We start from the raw sequence: 23,277 nt of genomic DNA on the forward strand, positions 1-23,277 counted from the left end.
AGTATGACAGAGTGAGAGAGATAACACCACATTTAACATACCTGCTCCCCATTCACACCTGGGACCTTGTAACACTAACGAGTCACTTGACACCAGGAAGGGAAAATGGCTATGTTGGCCAAATTTGGACATTTTGACTTAGGGGTGTACTCACTTTTGTTGCCAGCAGTTTAGACATTAATGGCTGTGTGTAGAGTTATTTTGAGGGGACAGCAAATTTATACTGTTATACAAGCTATACACTCACTACTTTACCATGTAGCAAAGTGTCATTTCTTCAGTGTTGTCACATGAAAAGATATAATAAAATAATTACTAAAATGTGAGGGGTGTACTTTCCTTTGTGAGATACTGTAAGTATATATACAGTGCATTGCGAAAGTATTCGGCCCCCTTGAACTTTTTGAACTTTTGCCACATTTCAGGCTTCAAACATAAAGATATAAAACTGTAATTTTTTGTGAAGAATCAACAACAAGTGGGACACAATCATGAAGTGGAACGAAATTTATTGGATATTTCAAACTTTGTTAACAAATAAAAAACTGAAAAATTGGGCGTGCTAAATTATTTAGCCCCTTTACTTTAAGTGCAGCAAACTCTCTCCAGAAGTTCAGTGAGGATCTCTGAATGATCCAATGTTGACCTAAATGACTAATGATGATAAATAGAATCCACCTGTGTGTAATCAAGTCTCCGTATAAATTCACCTGCATTGTGATAGTGTCAGAGGTCCGTTTACAGCGCAGAGAGCATCATGAAGAACAAGGAACACACCAGGCAGGTCCGAGATACTGTTGTGGAGAAGTTTAAAGCCAGATTTGGATACAAAAAGATTTCCCAAGCTTTAAACATCCCAAGGAGCACTGTGCAAGCGATAATATTGAAATGGAAGGAGTATCAGACCACTGCAAATCTAGGAAGACCTGGCCGTCCCTCTAAACTTTCAGCTCATACAAGGAGAAGACTGATCAGAGATGCAGCCAAGAGGCCCATGATCACTCTGGATGAACTGCAGAGATCTACAGCTGAGGTGGGAGACTCTGTCCATAGGACAACAATCATATATATACGTATACTGCACAAATCTGGCCTTTATGGAAGAGTGGCAAGAAGAAAGCCATTTCTTAAAGATATCCATAAAAAGGGTCGTTTAAAGTTTGCCAAAAGCCATCTGAGAGACACACCAAACATGTGGAAGAAGGTGCTCTGGTCAGATGAAACCAAAATTGAACTTTTTGGCAACAATGCAAAACGTTATGTTTGGTGTAAAAGCAACAAAGCTCATCACCCTGAACACACCATCCCCACTGTCAAACATGGTGGTGGCAGCATCATGGTTTGGGCCTGCTTTTCTTCAGCAGGGACAGGGAAGATGGTTAAAATTGATGGGAAGATGGATGGAGCCAAATACAGGACCATTCTGGAAGAAAACCTGATGGAGTCTGCAAAAGACCCGAGACTGGGATGGAGATTTGTCTTCCAACAAGACAATGATCCAAAACATAAAGCAAAATCTACAATGGAATGGTTCACAAATAAACATATCCAGGTGTTAGAATGGCCAAGTCAAAGTCCAGACCTGAATCCAATCGAGAATCTGTGGAAAGAACTGAAAACTGCTGTTCACAAACGCTCTCCATCCAACCTCACTGAGCTTGAGCTGTTTTGCAAGGAGGAATGGGCAAAAATTTCTGTCTCTCGATGTGCAAAACTGATAGAGACATACCCCAAGCGACTTACAGCTGTAATCGCAGCAAAAGGTGGCACTACAAAGTATTAACTTAAGGGGGCTGAATAATTTTGCACGCCCAATTTTTCAGTTTTTTTATGTGTTAACAAAGTTTGAAATATCCAATAAATTTCGTTCCACTTCATGATTGTGTCCCACTTGTTGTTGATTCTTCACAAAAAATTACAGTTTGATATCTTTGTTTGAAGCCTGAAATGTGGCAAAAGGTCGAAAAGTTCAAGGGGGACGAATACTTTCGCAATGCACTGTGTGTATATATATATATATATATATATATATATATATATAAATATGGCAGGGGGACATGTTTACTGTCTTGGGGGGTCTGATCGAGGAAGAAGGAAGTCAATTACCGGGGATTCGGTCTTTTCTCCCCGATTCTCCTCCTCTGGGCTGGTGAATCTGGGAGTGTGAATTCTGGAACAGATCGCCAGTGAAGTGCAGAGATCACAGCTTCATAAACTGACCGTTTCTGTGTCATTTAATGACAGATTCTCCGTGTGTGGAGATGATCAGCAGAGAACATGTTCTCCCCTGATCGTCTCTGTTTCATAAACCAGATGAGCTGTGATCATCAGGATCGCTGCTCATCTTGGTTTCATAAACAGACACCTTTGAGAAGGTGGCCTATGGCTGCGTGTGTGTGTGCCCACTCATAATCTGAGTGCTGTTGTGTCCTGTGTTTTAAAAATGTGTGACTGTCTTTGAGAATATACACCACCTCTGTGTTTTAGGGGCCCCCTGAACCTGAAGTACCCTGGGCCCCCCTAGGACTAAGAGAGCAAATGATTTACTTATTTTTGGGAGCAGACCAGCAATTTGTGTTTTATGCTGCAGTCCCTGATATGTGCTGGCCTTTTATTCTATATCAATCTGCCAGGCCAGGCCAAAAATGTACTTGATTGTCAGGAGTCGCAGCACGGAAGATTATTCCACCTATCCTGAAAATAAGTAAATAGACTCTTTATCCCTGGTCCCCACTGATGAGCTGATTGGGCCTGGGGAACTTAATTTTTGCTAAGAGCCAAAAATAAAGTATTTATAGTCCTAGAAAAGGGAAAGGGGAACATGATCTGAGGTATAACTAAATAACTGAACCTCCATCCCTGGTATACATAAAAACAAAGAGCAAGGTTTGTGGGACTTTAAATGAGGACAGTTATTGATAAATATTAAAGGTAATATGCAATCTCAAAAAAAAGATTTATTACATAATACATGAAAAGTACATTGTAAATAAATAAAATAATCCACATATAAAAACTGAACATGAAGTATTTGACTTCATAAAATACATATATAAGGTCCATCAATAACGACATAATCCATCAATACACTGTATAAATAATTAAATGGACACCATGTAACTCAGTCTTCAAATGTTTGGATTTTCTTCACATTTTATAGGCTCTGCGCGTTTCATGGTTCAATGTCCACTCATCAGGAGCTAGTTTGAAAATCTGGGTCTGTTAATATAAATTAACAGTGAGATATAGCATATATATATGGGCATAATATATATCCATTGCTCCAATGTAAATAAAGATAAAAGCCACTTACTGAGGTAGCCAGAAACAAAAATAAAAATAAACAATAAAAAATAAAAGAGTTCCAACCAACAAGGAGGTCAGCTGGACCCAGCGAATGTCTGACCCGGGGCTGAGGCGGATAAATTGGCCGAGGGTGGGTGCGTGGGGAGGAGGAGATGAAGGGAATGCATGGAATTATCCCAAAGGGAGAGAGGACGGTACATCCCAGAAATCGGTGGTGATAGAGAAAAATTCATGACCAGATCGATCTAGAAAAATATATATTCTCATAATTGCCCGTGTATTCATCATGTTTCATAGTAATTGTGTAAAGATTAAATATGCTCAAATAAGAGAAAAAAAAAAAAAAAAAATGAAGAATATATATCCTAATGAATATGATCATGTATACCCAAACAGGGGCATCAGAAAGATCTGCTAGAATACCAAAGAATCCACAGTGTGTGAAGATGGAAATGAAGTGAATAAACCAGGGAAAAACGTGAAAAAGTGTCATCAAACATATTACCTGGAACTTGGTGCAATAGTGAAAAGAGAAAGTTCGTGCAAGTGAGTACAGGCCAAGAGTTTACCCACAGAGAACAAATAGCGTCCTGACTCGTCCCAGCTCCTCAACTCAAACCCCTTCCGACAGCGGCAAAGATAACCGCCAACGCCATGTGGGGACGCCATTATATGGTCGGGAGGTATGACCTCATATCCGGCGCATAGCGCCGGGGACGGAACATGCCCACCCAGCCAGGCGTCAGATAGAAAATAGCGGGTTGCCCCAGCAACCCGATGCCACAAGGGGAAGGGGGTGGAGCAGCCAAACATGGTGCCGATGCGTGCTATGACGCGCCCCACCCACACCCCGGATGGTAACAGAGACGGAGTGGGGGAGGGAGCGGCAGAATGCCGCATCGCAACCCCGGGAGTTAACAGGCTGGAGAAAAGGAACCTCCCTGAAATGAGACAATGTATGGCAATTGTCCAAGATTGAACAAATAAATGATTAAAAAAGAAAGCCATAATAATTAATCCCAAATAAATTTAACAGAACAGACAAATAGTTAAAAATGTCATGTTCTAATATAGGAGCAGGGTATTATATATGCCCAAAATGTAAACCTTTCAGATCATGAACAAAGCGGGTGTCTTCCACCCAATTAATCAATACTAGAAAAGGGAAAGGGGAACAAGTATTTATAGTCCCTTCTTGGTGTGGGGTGGGGGGTGGATCTCTCAGGCAGGGTCTATGAAGGTATTTAAGGTATGGTTCTTGCGCTAACACAAAGGGAGGTAAATGTTCACCCTAATGCTGCATATACGTAAACTGATACCAAATAAACAGCTGTTATAGACAATGTGTAGGGGGTTGTAATGCGCTTTAGGGTGTTTTTAAAACCAATTTTTCTAAATAAATATATACACTTTTCTTACAAACACAATTCATATAAAAATAATCACGTCCTAAATAATTTTGTTAATTTTTAAAATATAGTATATAAAGTGCTTGTGTGCTTCAAATTACGGTGATGAAGGTAAACTTAACTTCAAGTGCCAATGTGCATAACATATATTGCCATCAATCCGTGCTAATACATAATCAATAAATATGGAGTGCCTTTTATCCAAATTCATATATAAAGTGCTTGATTTAAAAGGTGACCAGGTGTGCCAATAACTGAATATAACATATAAAGTGCTTCTATATAAATATGTAAAAACAGTTTGCTTCTTTTAGTGTTAAATCATAAATAAGTGTCCAAAAAGGTTGAAATCAAATAAATTCAAAGTGATCCGTAGTGCTTTCTATCTTCCTCCACCTCTATTTCCCCGTGTCTTGGATTTCTTCAGTGCATACACTTCTAGGTGCCCTAAATGCTCACCTTAGTAAGGTAAGTAATACGCCTGTATCACTTAACCATTAGTGCCTCTGGTTCCTTTTGGTTCCTCTCAGCGTCGTTCGTCTCCTTATGGGGTGGTTTCTTCTCTCCTGGATAGTGTTAGGTACCTTCTCCTGTATAACTCTATCTTTCTTATGGGGGTTTCCTGTATTCTTTCCATTCGCGATTCCTTACTGTGTTTCTTAATCCTTATGGCTCATGTAAATGATAGGGGCCAACATAGTGTAGCAGTTCAAAGTATTTATTTAACACAAAATAGCCGACTCACATTTAAAATTGCGCTCAAACGTTTGCAATTCGCGAATGGGAAGAATATAGGAAACCCCTGAAGGGGTCCCTGTCAGGCAGGCTGTATGGAGCTCCACAATTTCTATTGGGGGCCATGCGGCCATATATTAGAAGATTTTTAAACAAACATTAATACAGACGTCTTTTCAGAAAATTCTATTATCATATTACATTTGAGTGTCTTTCAAAAGTGCTTCAAAATTTTGCTTTTACCATTTGATTTTGAAATGAATGTAATTTTCTTAAACGAAAACCACATTTACTGTTAGAAATTTGTTTGAAAAATTATTTCCATCCTGCTCCTTAGAATTTTCTCTTTACCGTGATAATAAACGAATGCCAATTTGACCCAGTTGATGATTTGAAATTTGAACACAGTCCTGAAACAAAAGCTTTAACCACTTCCCGCAAACCAACATACCAGTACGTCGGTTTGAGGAAGTGGTTGTACTGGGGTGATGCTTGCAGCTAGAGGCATCACCCTGGTACTGTTTTTTAGAGCCAGCAGTCGGGTTTCTAGTGATAACAACCGATGCGGCTCAGCAGCCATTTGGCCGTTATCACAAGGAGTGGGAAGGTTGCCCCCCCCCCCTTCCGCAGATCCGTCCGGGTCTCCCTTGCCACCAGGAGACCCGAGTGACCAGCTGGCACGTCTCCTGGCTGGCTGGAGTCCCAATGGAAGCTGAAAACCTTTATTGAAAGCAGCACATTTACATGTCAAAAACCACCAATCCACCAGTGGATAGTAGCAAAGCAGGTTGAGACACCAGAGCTGATAAGCTGAAGGTACATGGAGGCAATGGATGGCCACCAGGAATCCAGCAGTAGGGACTCCAAAGCACCAGCAGGTAGTATGTGTTAAAGATTTAGAGATTAATATTATTTTATATGATAAAAGTCTCTTAAATATATATGAATGTTATAATGTAATATGTTTTTTGAAGGTTACTTCAATATGTCTTTGTCAAGGACAGAGAAGACATTTTGCTATGTATGTATTTATATTCTGAATTTCTATGTTATTATGTTAGGTGGAGTTATGTGCCTTACTATAGACTCAAACTATATATATGCAAGAGTGGGTGTTACTTTTATATCTAAAATTACTACCTTCTTGGGACATACATTTGCTGACATCGTCTTTACATACAGTATAAGAGTACACTATGTTAGACATTCTTCAGAGAGATATGAGAAAAAGCCATCCTACACTCTGAAGGCATGTAACATCTGTCATATATTGCTCTCCCCTTCTGTCCATTTCTGTTTTGTTCTGTTTCGTATGTTTTGCTTTACTTTAAGAAAATAAACAACCTTCCTAAAGTATTGTGACAGATTAGAAGTCTATTTCAAACATTTTGGTGAAGGATGCAGACCTGGATGAAGTATAGTACTCTTTGACTCCAGTTAAGGAATCTGCTACCAGGGGTGAGTTTTTTGTCTGTGTTTCTCACCTCTTAATGAATTGTGGAGGTTTACTGAGAATATGGGGCAAACATTTTTAATAATAGGAGAGGCCTTGTATACAATCAATTGACGATTTAAAGAAAGCCCTTAAAATTTCTGTATTTCTGATCAATGTAAATCTCTCTCAAGCATTTTACAATCAAGTGTATGTGGATGATGAAACAATTTAATCAGTAAAAATGTGTTAGGAGTACATTGGACAATGCTATAAATCAGACACATTGTGGGTTTTGCACCACTTGTTTTGCTAACACCTAAGGTTACACTTAAAAGGTGTTATTACAAAGAAAGGCAAGGGGGTGTTGATTCACAAAGATTTGCCTAGTGACAATTGGGCAATATTTCTTGTCTCAAATAACGCAATGTAAGAGACAGAGCCACAGTTGTGTAAGTGAACATGAAAGAGTCACTCCTTCATCTTTTAATGGACATTTGTCGGGAGGAAATTTCCTGTGTCTATGTAGATGGATCCAGATTTTGGCACAATGGAGCGTATGTGATGGGATTTGCTGTTTTGATTTCAGATCAGCAACCTTTGTTACAATAAAAGCTTCCTGGATATATGTCTGCACAAAGAGCTGAACCTGAGGCTGCCTTGTGTTTGTTTTGCAGAGTGACAGTGAAAATGTGGTTCATTTACTCACAGTTTATCTTTCTATATGGTCCATAAGAGGAATGGTTGGTTCTCAAAATTTTTTTCACTTCAACATGATTAAGTTTCTTTCAGAAATAGAACATATAGGAAAGATCAAAATAAATATCTGGTCCTTTTGCAATATTAAAGCAATTGTGAGTGTCATAGTCAGAACAATATGATAAGGCTACTCCTTTACAAGATTTCATTTGTTCACAGGATAAAGAGGGGGACACTGACATTGTATCTTAGTTAGCATCAGTGCAGACTGATAGTGGAGAGGAAATTTATTGTAAAAATATTGAAGTTCAATTGGTTCCTTATATTTCAACAATAATGGCTAGAACGTTATTGAAATTTAATTATTCTCTTTTTGCACATCCAGTACCTGATTTTTTTGTATGAGCTAATGGAAGTCCTTTCTTGAAATACTTATTTTTAGAGTCCTTTGTCATCAAACTTCTAAGTCTTGTTTTATTTGTTTATAGAACAATCCAAAAGGAAAAGGTAAACCTAAACTAAAGATTGGGTTATTTACATGCTATACATGCTTTTAGCTTAAGAGCTTTAGTATTTTCTAGTATAGGTTTTTCACTTTTTGAGTTGATGACAGGACAACGAATGTCTATTCTTCTATCTTTTGAGGTTAGCATACTTAGGTATTTACAATCTGTTGTATAGAAAGAAGTGTGGTTGCAAACATTGCAACAACAGGTACAAAAACTTCAGAAGTTTTCTGCACAAAATATGGCTAAACCCTTGCTAGATTTAAATAGAAATTATGTTTTGAATAGGATTTCTACTTCTGAGTATGTCAAGAAATGTATTCCAGGAGCTCAAGTTATGGTTAGGAATTATAGATCTGAAGGCACTTGAGATGCCAACTCGGAAGGTTAATTTGTTATTCTTAAGTTAATTGGGACTATAGCTTGTTTTTTGTTCAAAGAATGGATAAACAGTGCAGAAAGGTCTATGAGCCTAGAATGGTCCATATTGATCAATAAAAATTACTAAAGAAAAACATATAATTTTTTTTTATAAGAATTTGATACTTGTTTTCATTTTTTCTCCTAAATATGTCTTTAGTTTCTAAATTTAAAGAAAGTTATATTAATTTCTCTGCATTTTTGAATTCTACTATGACCATGAGACAAGCACAACTAAAATTCTATTTGTCACTATTTTTTTGTTTTTGCTTTCATCATTATTTCCTTTCTAATTGTGTTATGAACTACTATCATTTATTGGATGGGCTTCAATGTTTTCCTCATGTAGACTTGTTTCATAAGAGACATTCTGATCGTTCGATCATTATGAGAAGTGAAGGGGAGTTGGGATGTGATTCTCATATATCATTTTTTTATGAATTGTCTGATGTAGGAGAATATGAGTGTTTAGAGCTTGAAAATATTTTACACATTGTGTTGCTTATTCAAATAGAATGGATTATACAGTTATGGGAATATTATTTGTAAAATCTGCTGTATTAATTTATAGAAAGAAACATAATTGACTCCTTGACATTGAGATGTGATATTTTCTTCTACACAACCTTTGCTAGTTTATTAGATCCTTGGTAGTTTACATTATAGTTGTTACATCAAGGTTTCTTAATTATTTTACAGAAACACATATGATCAACTTGTAAACATAGAATTTTTTTTATTTTACTAATTTTGTGAGAACACACACAAGTTGGGAAGGTGGATGGCTTGTTTGCTATAACAAAAATGTACAAAAATTGTACATTTGAAGCATTATCACTAATTAGAGGATAGATTTATCTTATTTTAAAAAGAATAACTTTAGGAATTTTATATGACTTATGGATATATACTTCTAGTGAAGAAGATGCTAATTATATCTATATGAAAAAACATATAGTTAAAGTACATATAGGCTAATGTGGAAAAGGATTTGATTTTCTGTGTCCAAACAAAGTTACTGTTGAACTAAACAATACAGAATGTTAAAAAGAGAGCATAGAAAAGAGTTGCTTGCTGGTCATAGATAGATAGATAGATAGATAGATAGATAGATAGATAGATAGATAGATAGATAGATAGATAGATAGATAGATAGATAGATAGATAGATAGATAGATAGATAGATAGATAGAATATATAAAATTGAATAATGGAGAGTTATGATTACTTATCATACTTATAATTGTTTGGTGTAAAAGATAATGTATAAAGGCTTATATTGTGGGAATCATTTTGTTTTAGAAATTTCCTGGGATGGAAGAGATTTTATATAGGAATTAATAATTGATATTACAGAGTAATATCATTTTACATAGCTAAGATATTATGTACTTCTTCCTTACACTGAAATAGGAAAAAGTTATATGATATGGTCAAAGATGTAAGCGTTTTAACAAAAAGTTAAATACATTTATGAAATTGAAGGAAGAAAATCTTTGATGTTATTACATCAATTGGACGGAAAACTAACTAAAATGAGTAATAATATAATGATTTATAGTCTCTTGATGGAATGAAATAGTTACATTTTTCACAGGAAAAATTCCAGGTTTTGGATAAGTGCTTATGTACATTATCTGACATATCCAATTTTATTATTGTTTATTGTATTGTTTTTTATAATTTGTTTGTGCTGTAAAAAAATACTGTATTTATCGGCGTATAACACGCACTTTTTCCTCCTAAAAATGGAGGGCAAAGCACCAGTGCGTGTTATACGCCGATATAGTAAAAAAAAAAAGCCGGGGCAGCGCTGAGAGGAAGAAGAGGGGGGGGGGGGCAGGCGGAGAAGAAGGAAGGACGAGCTGCTGCTGTCATAGGAAGTCCCGCCTCCTATGATAGACAGCATAGTGGCCCAATGCCGGGACACTGGACGTGTGACGTCTATCATAGGCGCTGGGACGTCAGATGACAGCGGTGGCTCATACTCACTTCTCCTCGCACGGCCCGCCCCACTCTGCCTCAGCGCTGCCCGGCTTTTTAAAAAAAAATATATGGGCGATCTGTGCAATGTAATGGCGCTGGCGAGGCTGCATTGGGGACACTGCGCTGGCGAGGCTGCATTGTGGACACTGCGCTGGCGAGGCTGCATTGGGGACACTGCGCTGGCGAGGCTGCATTGGGGACACTGCGCTGGCAAGGCTGCATTGGTGGACACTGCGCTGGTGAGGCTGCATTGGGGACACTGCGCTGGCGAGGCTGCATTGGGGACACTGCGCTGGCTAGGCTGCATTGGGGACACTGCGCTGGCGAGGCTGCATTGGGGACACTGCGCTGGCGAGGCTGCATTGGTGGACACTGTGCTGGCGAGGCTGCATTGGTGGACACTGCGCTGGCGAGGCTACATTGGGGACACTGCACTGGCGAGGCTGCATTGGGGACACTGCGCTGGCATGGCTGCATTGGGGACACTGCGCTGGCGAGGCTGCATTTATGGACACTGCGCTGATGAGGCTGCATTCATGGGCACAGGTAAGACTGCATTTGATTAAAAAAAAAAGTTCTGAGTTCAATGCTGTTTATTTAAAATTTTAAGCTTTTTTCCTAAAATTTCCCTCCTAAATGGGAGGTGTGTGTTATACGCCGGTGCGTGTTATACGTCGATAAATACGGTAAATACGATCAGAGACATTTGTTGTTTAATGATGAATGCACTTTTATTAGTTGATTATAGTGCATTGAGGGGGAATTGTTAGTGATTTAGAGTTTAATATTATTTAAAATGATAAAAGTCTCTGAAATACATATGAATGATATAATGTAATATGTTAGTTTTGAAGGTTACTTCAATATGTCTTTGTCAAGGACAGAGAAGCCATTTCGCTATGTATGTTCAGTATCTCACAAAAGTGAGTACACCCCTCACATTTTTGTAAATATTTTATTATATCTTTTCATGTGACAACACTGAAGAAATGACACTTTGCTACAATGTAAAGTAGTGAGTGTACAGCTTGTATAACAGTGTAAATTTGCTGTCCCCTCAAAATAACTCAGCCCACAGCCATTAATGTCTAAACCGCCGGCAACAAAAGTGAGTACACCCCTAAGTCCAAATTGGGCCCAAAGTGTCAATATATTGTGTGGCCACCATTATTTTCCAGCACTGCCTTAACCCTCTTTGGCATGGAGTTCACCAGAGCTTCACAGGCTGCCACTGATGTCCTCTTCCACTCCTCTATGACGACATCACGGAGCTGGCGGATGTTGGAGACCTTGTGCTCCTCCACCATTGGTTTGAGAATGCTCCACAGATGCTCAATAGGGTTTAGGTCTGGAGACATGCTTGCCCAGTCCATCGCCTTTACCCTCAGCTTCTTTAGCAAGGCAGTGGTCTCCTTGGTGGTGTGTTTGGGGTCATCATGTTGGAATACTGCCCTGCATCCCAGTCTCCGATGCTCTGCTTCAATATGTCACAGTACATGTTGGCATTCATTGTTCCCTCAATGAACTGTAGCTCCCAAGTGCTGGCAGCACTCATGCAGCCCCAGACCATGACACTCCCACCACCATGCTTGACTGTAGGCAAGACACACTTGTCCTTGTACTCCTCACCTAGTTCCTGCCACACACGCTTAACACCATCTGAACCAAATAAGTTTATTTTGGTCTCATCAGACCACAGGACATGGTTCCAGTAATCCATGTCCTTAGTATGGTTGTCTTCAGCAAACTGTTTGCAAGCTTTCCTTGTGCATCATCTTTATAAGAGGCTTCCTTCTGGGACAGCAGCCATGCAGACCAATTTGATGCAGTGTGTGGCCTATGGTCTGAGCACTGACAGGCTGACCCCCCACCCCTTCAACCTCTGCAGCAATTCTGGCAGCACTCATACGTCTATTTCCCTAAAGGCAACCTCTGGATATGACGCTGAGCACGTGCACTCAACTTCTTTTTGACCATGGCGAGGCCTGTTCTGAGTGAAATCTGTCCTGTTAAATCGCTGTATGGTCTTGGCCATCGTGCTGCAGCTCAGTTTCAGGGTCTTGGCAATCTACTTATAGCCTAGGCCATCTTTATGTAGAGTAACAATTCTTTTTTTCAGATCCTCAGAGAGTTCTTTCCCATGAGGTGCCATGTTGAACTTCCAGTGACCAGTATGAGAGAGTGATAACACCAAATTTAACACACCTGCTCCCTGTTCACACCAGAGACCTTGTAACACTAATGAGTCACATGACACCGGGGAGGAAAAATGGCTAATTGGGCCCAATTTGAACATTTTGACTTAGGGGTGTACTCACTTTTGTTGCCAGCACTTTAGACATTAATGGCTGTGTGTTGAGTTATTTTGAGGGGACAGCAATATAATAAAATATTTACAAAACTCTGAGGGGTGCACTCACTTTTGTGAGATACTGTATTTCTATTCTGAGTTTCTATGTTAGTATGTTAGGTGGAGTTATGTGCCTTACTATAGACTCAAACCATATATGCAAGAGTGGGTGTTACTTTTATATTTAGAATTACTACCTTCTTGGGACATACTTTTTGCTGACATCGTCTTTACATACAGTATTAGAATACGCTATGTTAGACATTCTTCAGAGAGAGATGAGAAAACGACATCCTACACTCTGTCTCTGAAGGCCTGTTACATCTGTCATATATCTCTCTCTCCTGTCAGTTTCTGTTGATTCTGTTTCGTATTTTTTGCTTTGCTTTAAGAAAATAAACAACTTTCCTGAAGTATCGTGACAGCTGAGAAGTCTATTTTGAACAGTATGGAGAGAAAGGGCCGGCAACGTATCCAGCCACACTGTGAAGATGACAGCTGTCAAAATCATATGGTTATGTTAGGAGGGACAGATGCATTTGAAAAAGAGGGCAGAGCCCCTTAAAACACGTTATGCGCACCCGCTCCCAACATCACTATAGGATTTTGACAGCTGTCATCTTCACTGAAGGCACTGCAGACCCTTTATCTCCATACTACCTGTTGGTGCTTTGGACCCTATGCTGCTGCATGCCTGGTGGCCATCCATTGCCTCCATGTACCTTCAGCTGATCATTTTTGACATGTAAGTGTCCTGCTTTCAATAAAGGTGTTTTTTTGCTTTATAATAACCTCAGCTCCCTGCTTTTTGCTATTTCCTGCTTCATGAGGTGATCCTGCACAGATCTTATGGGAGCTGCAGAGGTGAACCACGTCCACATTCCATCAATCTATCCCTTCACCATCCATCCACTCTTCATCCACCCCTCTAACATTCATCTACTATTGCAGTAATTGCTTCAACACCACAGACTCTCAGTGTGTTTATCCATGGACTAATTGTGGTTACATAGTATAGAGAAGCACTAGATGTTTTGTGTAATGTGTATACTGAACTATTATTCTGACAAAACAATTGTGTTTTACGTGTGTTGTGGTGTCATGCAACACATGTGCATCAGAGCTGCATTGGGGTGCCAACTAAATAAATCTTCTTACAAAGCGCTAATGCATGTATTGTGCATTGCACAAACAAATGCTTTACCACAATGCGCCACATTGCAAAAGTGAGTTTCAGCCCTTGAATTTCAAATGTTCTAAAAAATTTGTTGTAAACACTTGTTTTGAGATGATATTCAATGTAGATCTGCAACAATTTACATATTTGTGTCACTTGTCAGAGAACCATAATAATCTGACAGCACAATTATTTGAAAGTGGTTACTTCCACTCTAATTCTTTATGAGTATTACTCTTGCTGCTTTAATGGTTTTATTGGACAGGATGTCAACCGTATTTTTGGAAGATAACACTTCCTACTATGTTTCCTTCCCTTTTTTTATATTTACAATCCAGATAAGCTTTTGACATGCTTAGATATACATCACCAAAAGATATTTAGAGTGGAAGTGTAGGTGTGATTTTTATTGCATAGTTACAGTACATTGGTCCAGCTTGTAACAATATAAGAACACATATCTTATAACTAAAAGAATGCTGGGGAAGCTGACAATCCCTGCAGTTGTCGGTGGTACTACAATGATAGAAGCAATCTTCTAGGTCCAGCTCTGAGTGGCTACCCTGCCTTATAAAAATAAAAATAAAAAATATAACGCATTTTATGCATGGTAGCGAGAGATGCCCTCCATGGTTACAATGCAGAAGGGAAGTCGCTCAGTACATAAGCCAGCATACCACTGCTATTGCTGTAGTAGCTACAACTACTACAGTGATTGTCAACCTCCCCAGCAGTTCATCAAGCATAAGATACTGTATATATTACTTACATTGTGTCAAGTTGGACCAAAGTAACCATGCTTTAAAAATCACACCTAGAGTTTAGCTTTAATACTAGGGTGTAATCATATATAGACAGTGCCGGGACAAGACCATCCAGCGCCCAGGGCAAAGATGCCAAACTGCACCTTCCCCCTCCCTTATGGTTAGGTTCAGGGTGCCGTCCTCCCTACAATAAATAGCGCCCAGGGCAGCCGACCCTCCTGCTCACCCCTTGTCCCGGCCCTGGATGCCCCCAAACCTCACATGATACTACAGTACCCAGGGCAGCCATCCCTCCTGCCCACCCCTGTACTTATTACTTGAGAGTAACTAAATACTCCTAGAAGAGGAGAGGGCTTACTCAGAAATATCCAAATTACTTTACACAGTGCACTAGGAGACGGTGACTAAAGACATATTTTGCACAGCCCTGGTTGTAGCTAATGTACTTTCATGCAGTTCTTCTCACAGAAATGAAATACCCAAAATCTGATGCACCAAACTGATAGCAGCTATATATCACTGTATATTAAATGATATTGCAATAATAGTATGATATGACTGCCTCACATTTTTACCTACTAACAGATAAGGTAAAGCTGCAATAATTGCAAACCTGTGTAATGGAACAGTGCTAATTGTCCCAATGGACAATACAAAAAAAACAGAAATGTCAAAGTTTATCCCTGTAATTGTAAGTGTCTTGTGGCTTCACATCTACAGTATGTAATGAAGCAACATGCAAAAAAAAAAGCACGTTTCACTGTACGCATAATACAAGATATAATGCGCATTGTGTTGCAGCTTCACTTGTGTAAAATGGAACCCCAACGCACAAGTACCGTAAAATGCTACGCATCTGCTCTACAGCATACCACAACACACAAGCCAGCATTAGGACGGCTTTACAATATGCATGGATTAGCTGCGCATTCCAATCGAGAACGAGGCCCTGCGATTTTGGTGAAGTTTCAGAAAGTGCGCCAAAACTCCTGCATGCTGCATCTTTGCTGCGCTTTTTAAAACCACGCCAAAACTGCGGGACAACATAGAAGTCTATGGGAAAGCACAGCTAACCCACCCAAAAACAGTGGGTTAGCTGTGCTTTGCCCAAAGCAGAGTGGGACTGTACCAGGGCAATGTGAATCCGCCCTTAAAGGCTAACTCCACCTTTTGCACTATTTTACATGCTACACTTGTATTTAGGGTGTAACATGTAACATGGTACAAATGAGTCCCCATACCCCCAAAACAGCCATAGCACATGAATATATCATGGATATGCATGGACTTTAGATTGTGAGCACATTGAACACAGGGACTGATGTAAATGTACAATATATAGAGAGAGACACAGAGAGAAAGCTCTGTATATATTATCGGTGCTATATAAATATCTCTAATAAATAAACAGTCAAATAAGATGACATGTGCCCTTCTTAAACAAATATTATGTGTCATGGACATTGATGTCCAGGCAGTAAAATGTCCCTCGAAATTACAATGCATTGTGACTGTACCATTGTAAAATACACTGATACAGCAATTAACAGTATTAACCTCACAGAAGTAATACTCTGTGGAATTAATAGAAATATTCAATATCTATTTCACTTATTGGAATTTCTGTTATAACATAAGAACAAGAAGACTTACGGGTTCGGCTACATGGAATTAGCGGTGAGTGTCTAGAAATCTGAGGACTGAACTCTTCATTCTGCTGTGAAAACACAAAACTTCTGAAATCCCCATGCAGGCAGCATATGTTTTCATAGATGAGGAAATAAACGGTGCTGCTAGAAATCTTTTACCTAATTTGCATTTGATGTGAGGAATTTCCCCTCTGGCAAGATCTGGTCAGCTGGCTGCTTTTCATTAACTAACTATAGTATCTATTGGTCATACTGTTAGCATGGATCAATAAGCATGTTTTTTTTTTTTTATATATCTTTATTGAAAATATACACGTCTTCTGCATGAACAAGGGTACATACAGTATCTCACAAAAGTGAGTACATCCCTCACATTTTTGTAAATATTTTATTATATCTTTTCAGTTGATAACACTGAAGAAATTACACTTTGCTACAATGTAAAGTAGTGAGTGTACAGCTTGTAGAATGTAAAGTAGTGAGTGTACAGCTTGTAGAATGTAAAGTAGTGAGTGTACAGCTTGTATAACAGTGTAAATTTGCTGTCCCCTCAAAATATCTCAACCCACAGCCATTAATGTCTAAACTGCTGGAAACAAAAGTGAGTACACCCCTAAGAGAAAATTTCCAAATTGGGCCCAATTAGCCATTTCCCTCCCCGGTGTCATGTGACTCGTTAGTGTTACAAGGTCTCAGGTGTGAATGGGGAGCAGGGGTGTTAAATTTGATGTTATCGCTCTCACTCTCTCATACTGATCACTGGAAGTTCAACATGGCACCTCCATGGCAAAGAACTCTCTGAGGATCTGAAAAAAATAATTATTGCTCTACATAATGATGGCCTAGGCCAGTGATGGCGAACTTTGGCACCCCAGAGTGTCACGGAGTGTCATGGTGTGGGGCTGCATGAGCGCTGCCGGCACTGGGGAGCTACAGTTCATTGAGGGATCCATGAATGCCAACATGTTCTGTAACATAATGAAGCAGAGCACAATCCCCTCCCTGTGGAGACTGGGCAGTATTCCAACATGATAACGACCCCAAACACACCTCCAGGACAACCAACGCCTTGCTAAAGAAGCTGAGGGTAAAGATGATGGACTGGCCAAGCAGGTCTCCACAGTTAAACTCTATTGAGCATCTGTGGGGCATCCTTAAATGGAAGGTGGAAGAGCACAAGGTCTCTAACATCCACCAGCTCCGTGATGTCATCATGGAGGAGTAGAAGATAACTCCAGTGGCAACCTGTGAAGCTCTGGTGAACTCAATGCCCAAGAGGGTTAAGGCAGTGCTGGAAAAAAATGGTGGCCACGCAAAATATTGACACTTTGGGCCCAATTTGGACACATTCACTTAGGGGTGTACTCACTTTTGTTGCCAGTGGTTTAGACATTAATGGCTATGTATTGAGTTATTTTGAGGGGACAGCAAATTGACACTGTTAGACTCCGTTCACACTGGGGCGACCTGTCAGGCGACCTGGTCGCCTGACAGGTCGCCGTGGGTCGCCTGCCCATAGATTAGCACAGGACCCATTCTAATAGGAGCGACACAAGTCGCTCCGACTTAGAAAAAGGGTCCTGAGCTTCTTTGGGGCGACCTCGGAGCGACCTGCATTGACTTCAATAATATGAAGTCCGTGCAGGTCTCTCCGAGGTCGCGGTGCGCGCTGTGCACCGCGACCTCGCAGGTCGCCCCGGCAAGTCGGGTCGCTGCAATGTGAACCGGCTCTCATACAAGCTGTACACTCACTACTTTACATTGTAGCAAAGTGTCATTTCTTCAGTATTGTCACATGAAAAGATATAATAAAATATTTACAAAAATGTGAGGGGTGTACTCACTTTTGTGAGATACTGTACATTATATACGATGTCAGCAGGCAAATGGATTTGTTACAAAATATAAGGTTCTTAACCATCGTACATACAAGATCTTACAGAGAATGCTTAATAGAACAATGTATGAGGGAGACAGGACACTCAGGGGTTGATTTACTAAAGACAAATAGACTGTGCACTTTGCAAAGTGAAGCTGCACTCTACAAGCGCAGTTTCTCCAGAGCTTAGTAAATAAGCAGAAGCTCTGATGACTTCCATCATCCAATCATGTGCAAGCAAAAATGCATTTTTTTTAAATTTACCTTGCATGTGATTGGGTATTCTTTGCAAAGTGAAATTGTACCTCATTTACTAAGCTCTGGAGCAACTGCACTTTAAAAAGTGCACAGTCCATTTGCCTTTAGTAAATCAACCCCTCAAGAGTCCGAAGCACAGCAATAATTTTAGGATAGTCTCTAGTCCCAACAAATGTAATGAAGAAAAAGGAGATAAAATAAACAAAACTAACCATTAGTGCCGGTTCACACTACCGCGGCACGACTTCGGGGGCGACCTGTGAAGTCGCGTGCACCGCGACTTCGGCGCGACTTGCACGGACTTCACATAATGGAAGTCAATGCAAGTCGCTCCGATGTTGCCCCGAAGTAGTACAGGAACTATTTTCTAAGTCGGAGTGACTTGAGTCGCTCCTTTTAGAACGGTTCCCGTAGCACAGAATGGACCGCGACTTGTCAGGCTGACCAGTCGCCTGACAAGTCGCAGTCGTGTGAACCGACACTTATAACGCAAAGCAGATAAACAACAGCATGTATAGATCTTCAAACTAGTGCACCCTACATAGACAATTTCTTAAATGTATACCTATTAAAAATACAGCTCATGTAGATACAGCCCATTACTTATTAAAATACAGCTCATGTAGTGAATACAGTGGTCGCTATGACCACTCCGTCCAGCAGTGTCAAAGTCAAACAGTTAGAGTCCATCTAACTGGGACCAGAAATCATAGCCAACAGAGAGTCACCGTGGCCCCATATTTTAGTAAACTTTCAAGGGCCGCCTCTTGCCTCAAATGTTAATTTATAGCATGGGAGTGCTTGATTAACCACTTCAGATCTGGAAGGTTTTACCCCCCTTAATGACCAGGCCATTTTTTTTTTTTTTTTGCGATACAGCACTGCAATACTTTAACTGACAATTGCACGGTCGTGCGACTCTGTACCCAAATAAGCTTGATTTCATTTTTTCCCACAAATGGAGCTTTCTTTTGGTGGTATTTGATCACCTCTGCGGGTTTTTTTTTTTTTTTTTTGCGTTATAGACAAAAAAAGAACCACAATTTTGAAAAAAAATATATATATTTTTTAAATTTCTGCTATAAAACATACCCAATAAAAAATGTAAAAGTTCTAATTTTTTCATCAATTTAGGCCAATATGTATTCTGCTACATATTTTTGGTAACAAAAATCCTAATAAATGTACATTGATTGGTTTGCGCAAAAGTTATCGCGTCTACAAACTATGGGATACATTTATGGACTTTTTCTTTTTTTAATAGTTTTTTTTAATTGTTTTTACTAGTAATGGCGGTGATCAGGGATTTTTAGAGGGACTGCGACATTGCAGCGGACAAATCTGACACTAACCCCTGACACTTTTTTGGGAGCAGTGACACTAATACAGTGGTCAATGCTAAAAAAAATGCAGTCACTGTATAAATGACACTGACAGGGAAGGGGTTAACACGAAGGGTGATCAAGGGGTTAAGTGTGTTCCTTGGGAGTGCTTTCTAACTATGGGGGGGGAGTGGATGCGCTAGAGGAAAACGGAGATCTGTGTTTCAGCTTAGCTTACACAAGATTGCTCTCTTCCTCTGTGACAGAACAGCGGTCTTCCTTGTTTACATAGGCAGACCGCCATTCTGTCATTTCGATGAACGATCGGTCGCAAGACCCACTGATTGGCTCCCGCTGTGTCCAATCACAGCAGGAGCGATACTCTGGCAGCACATGTGTGCCCCGACATCTCCTGCACAAAATCACGTACATGTATGTGATTTTGCGCAGTCGGGCTGACCTGCCGCAGTATATATGCGGCAGGCGGTCCGGGAAGTGGTGAATAAGCTGCTTACATAATCCAAGTTGTAGGACTGCGGCACGAGTCCAGTGTATTACAATTGTTTTCCTTGCATAGTAAAACAACAAGCAAAGAAAATGTTTTATCTCCATGGTGGTCTCCAGATCCTCAAAGATACCCAGGAGACACCATTTAGGGCAACATTGGGTAACTCAAATGTGTCTGCTATAAATGCTGTGACCTGCGATCAAAAGGGGCGGATCCTGTGGCAGCTCCAGACCATGTGCAGGAAATCACATCTCTCACATTCACATTTATGATGGGTTGGAGTGGGTATTTTACGCATGTAGAACAAACACACCGGATTATAATACAGTATGTTCTATGGAGATAGCGTAACTGAATGAGTGCAATAAACATGTTTACATGTTCTTTAAAGGAAGCTTGTATTTAACCAGTTGCCGAGCACCCGCCACCTTTTTACTGCAGAAGGGTGGCTCGTACAGGCAAAACGACGCAGACCTACCTCGCCTGAGAGGAACTGGGGGGCGATCACGCACCAGCGATTGTCAGCGGGGAAGCCGGTGCATGTGTCAGGCAGCTCCGATTGCCGCCTGGCACTCTTGATCGCTCCCGGCTGAGAGAGATGGACGGTCGGCTGTTGTAAGCACAGCCGACCGTCCTTCTCCCTGGGATGATCGCAGAGCTCATGTGATCCTGCTATATAGGATCACATGTCTCTGTGGTCATCTCAGAAGCCACGCCCCCCCCACAGTTAGAATTACTCCCCTAGGGTCACATTTAACCCCTTGATCACCTATACCAGTGATTTCTAACCTTGGCACCCCAGATATTTTGGAACTACATTTCCCATGATTCCCTACTACACTGCAGAGTGCATGAGCATCATGGGAAATGTAGTTCCAAAACATCTGGGGTGCCAAGGTTCACCATCACTGACCTATACTGTTAACCCCTTCCCTGCCAGTGTCATTATTACTGTAACAGTGCATATTTTTAGTACTGATTACTGTAGTAATGTCACTGGTCCCCCCAAAAGTGTCAAAAATGTCAGTCAGGGGTCCGATCTGTCCACCGCAATGTCTTTGTCCCACAAAAAATCGCAGATCACCGCCATTACTAGTAAAAAAAAAAACAATAAAAAATGACATAAATCTTTACCCGTAGTTCGTAGACGCAATAACTTTTGCGCAAACCAATCAAAATACGCCTATTGAGATTTTTTTTTTACCAAAAATATGTAGCATAAAAACAAATTGGCCTAAAATGTTAAAAAATTCAGATTTTTAATTTTTTTTTGGAATGTTATATAGCAGACAGTGAAAAATATAGTTTTTTTTTCAAAATTGTCGCTCTTTTTTTTCTGTTTTTAACGCAAAAAATAAAAATTGCAGAGGTGATCAAATACCACCAAAAGAAAGCTCTATTTGTGGGAAAAAAAGGACATAAATTTTGTTTGGGTACAACTTCGCACGACTGCACAATTGTCCGTTAAAATAACGCAGTGTCAAATCACAAAATAGGGCCTGGTCATTAAGGGGGCAAATCCTTCCGGTCCAGATTTCCCGCCTTATTTGACGATATCATCACAAAATAGTGGGGGTGCACAAAAAGCACCTTTGCCATCCCTAAACGTTTTGCAATGTGGTACCCTTATGTGGAGTCCCTCCTTAAAAATGGTTGGTTCCTCCTGTAATGGACTCCTTGGTTTCCAGGTTGAATTAAGTCACTGTAATCCCAGTTGAAGAGTCCCCAGTCATCATGGATCCGGCTGATAGGAGGTCGGAGGCCTTGATCTGTCATATGTTCACCGTGGCTGGTTCAGCACTTAGATCGGTGTTTACTATTGCCCTGGTGCCGCAAGCTATGACAGAGTGGGCAAAACTTCTGCGCTGTCTTGTCATTCACCTTATCTGGTGGTTCACAGGGATAAGGTGGTTCTTTGTTCATGTCCGTCATTCCTTCCGAAGGTTGTCTCTGATTTTCATCTGAATGAAGACATTGTGTTGCCTTTCCTGTGTCCCAAGTCTAAGCATACTAAAGAAGTTGCTTTGCATTCCCTAGATGTGGTTCGGGCAATAAGGGTGTCCCTGGCAGCTACAGGGTCTTTTCAAAAGTCAAATACTATTTGTCCTCACGGATGGACCTCGCAAGGGTTTGGCTGCTTCTGCTGCGACCATTTCCAGATGGATCAGAGAGACTGTGGTTCAGGGTTATTCCATCAAGGGTCAGGTTCCTCCTTTCCCTGTTAAGGCGCACTCTACTAGGACGCTTAGTGCATCCTGGGCCTTCCGTCATCAAGCGTCAGTGATGCAGGTTTGCAAGGCGGTCATCTGGTTGTCTGTACACACTTTCACAAAGTTTTATAAAGTGAATGTGTTGGCGTCTGCGGATGCTTCTTTTGGCCTCAAGGTTTTCCAGGCTGCTGTTTAGAGGACTTGTCCTCTTTGAGGGTGTTTTTCTATTTTTCAGGTGAGCTCCAGTTGTTGAGAGTTGAGCTCCAAGTTACCTGGTACATACCTCCAAGTATGTTTAGCCTTGGGGAAGTTTTTTTTCTGCTGTTCCCTCCCCTCATGTTTGACACTGCTTTGGGACGTCCCAATGGTCATGAAAATGACGAGCTGTGTCAGTCAATGAACGAAAATGGGATTTTTGACTTACCGTAAAATCCATTTCTCTGATGTTCATTGACAGACACAGCACCCGCCCCTCTTTGGAGTTGGGCTTTTTGTTCTGACACTACTTGTTACAAAACTGAATACCTATAGCAGAGAGTGGGAGTATACCCCTAGGGACTGCCCCATATTTGTTGTTGGAGGCAGCATGTGGTTTTACGTGTTCTAATATCACATGTTTCTGGATGGTTGAAACCTGATTACACCTGACCTAGAATGCAGCAGTGCA

General features: G+C 40.5%; 1 protein-coding gene across 2 annotated transcripts in view; it reads right to left on the reverse strand.

Annotated features, from left to right (window-relative positions):
- LOC309546694 (uncharacterized protein) overlaps positions 1 to 14,197 on the reverse strand; it is a 32,835-nt gene extending 18,638 nt beyond the window's left edge. For both annotated transcript variants that reach the window (XM_082246409.1, XM_082246408.1), the window contains exon 1: positions 14,120 to 14,197. The gene's annotated coding sequence lies outside the window, so the exon portion shown is untranslated. The remainder of the gene's footprint in view (positions 1 to 14,119) is intronic.
- Positions 14,198 to 23,277: the final 9,080 nt, after the last annotated feature.

The sequence above is a fragment of the Pelophylax lessonae genome (genome assembly GCF_965119305.1).
Source record: "Pelophylax lessonae genome assembly, chromosome: 1".
In the NCBI taxonomy this organism is placed as follows: Eukaryota; Metazoa; Chordata; class Amphibia; order Anura; family Ranidae; genus Pelophylax; species Pelophylax lessonae.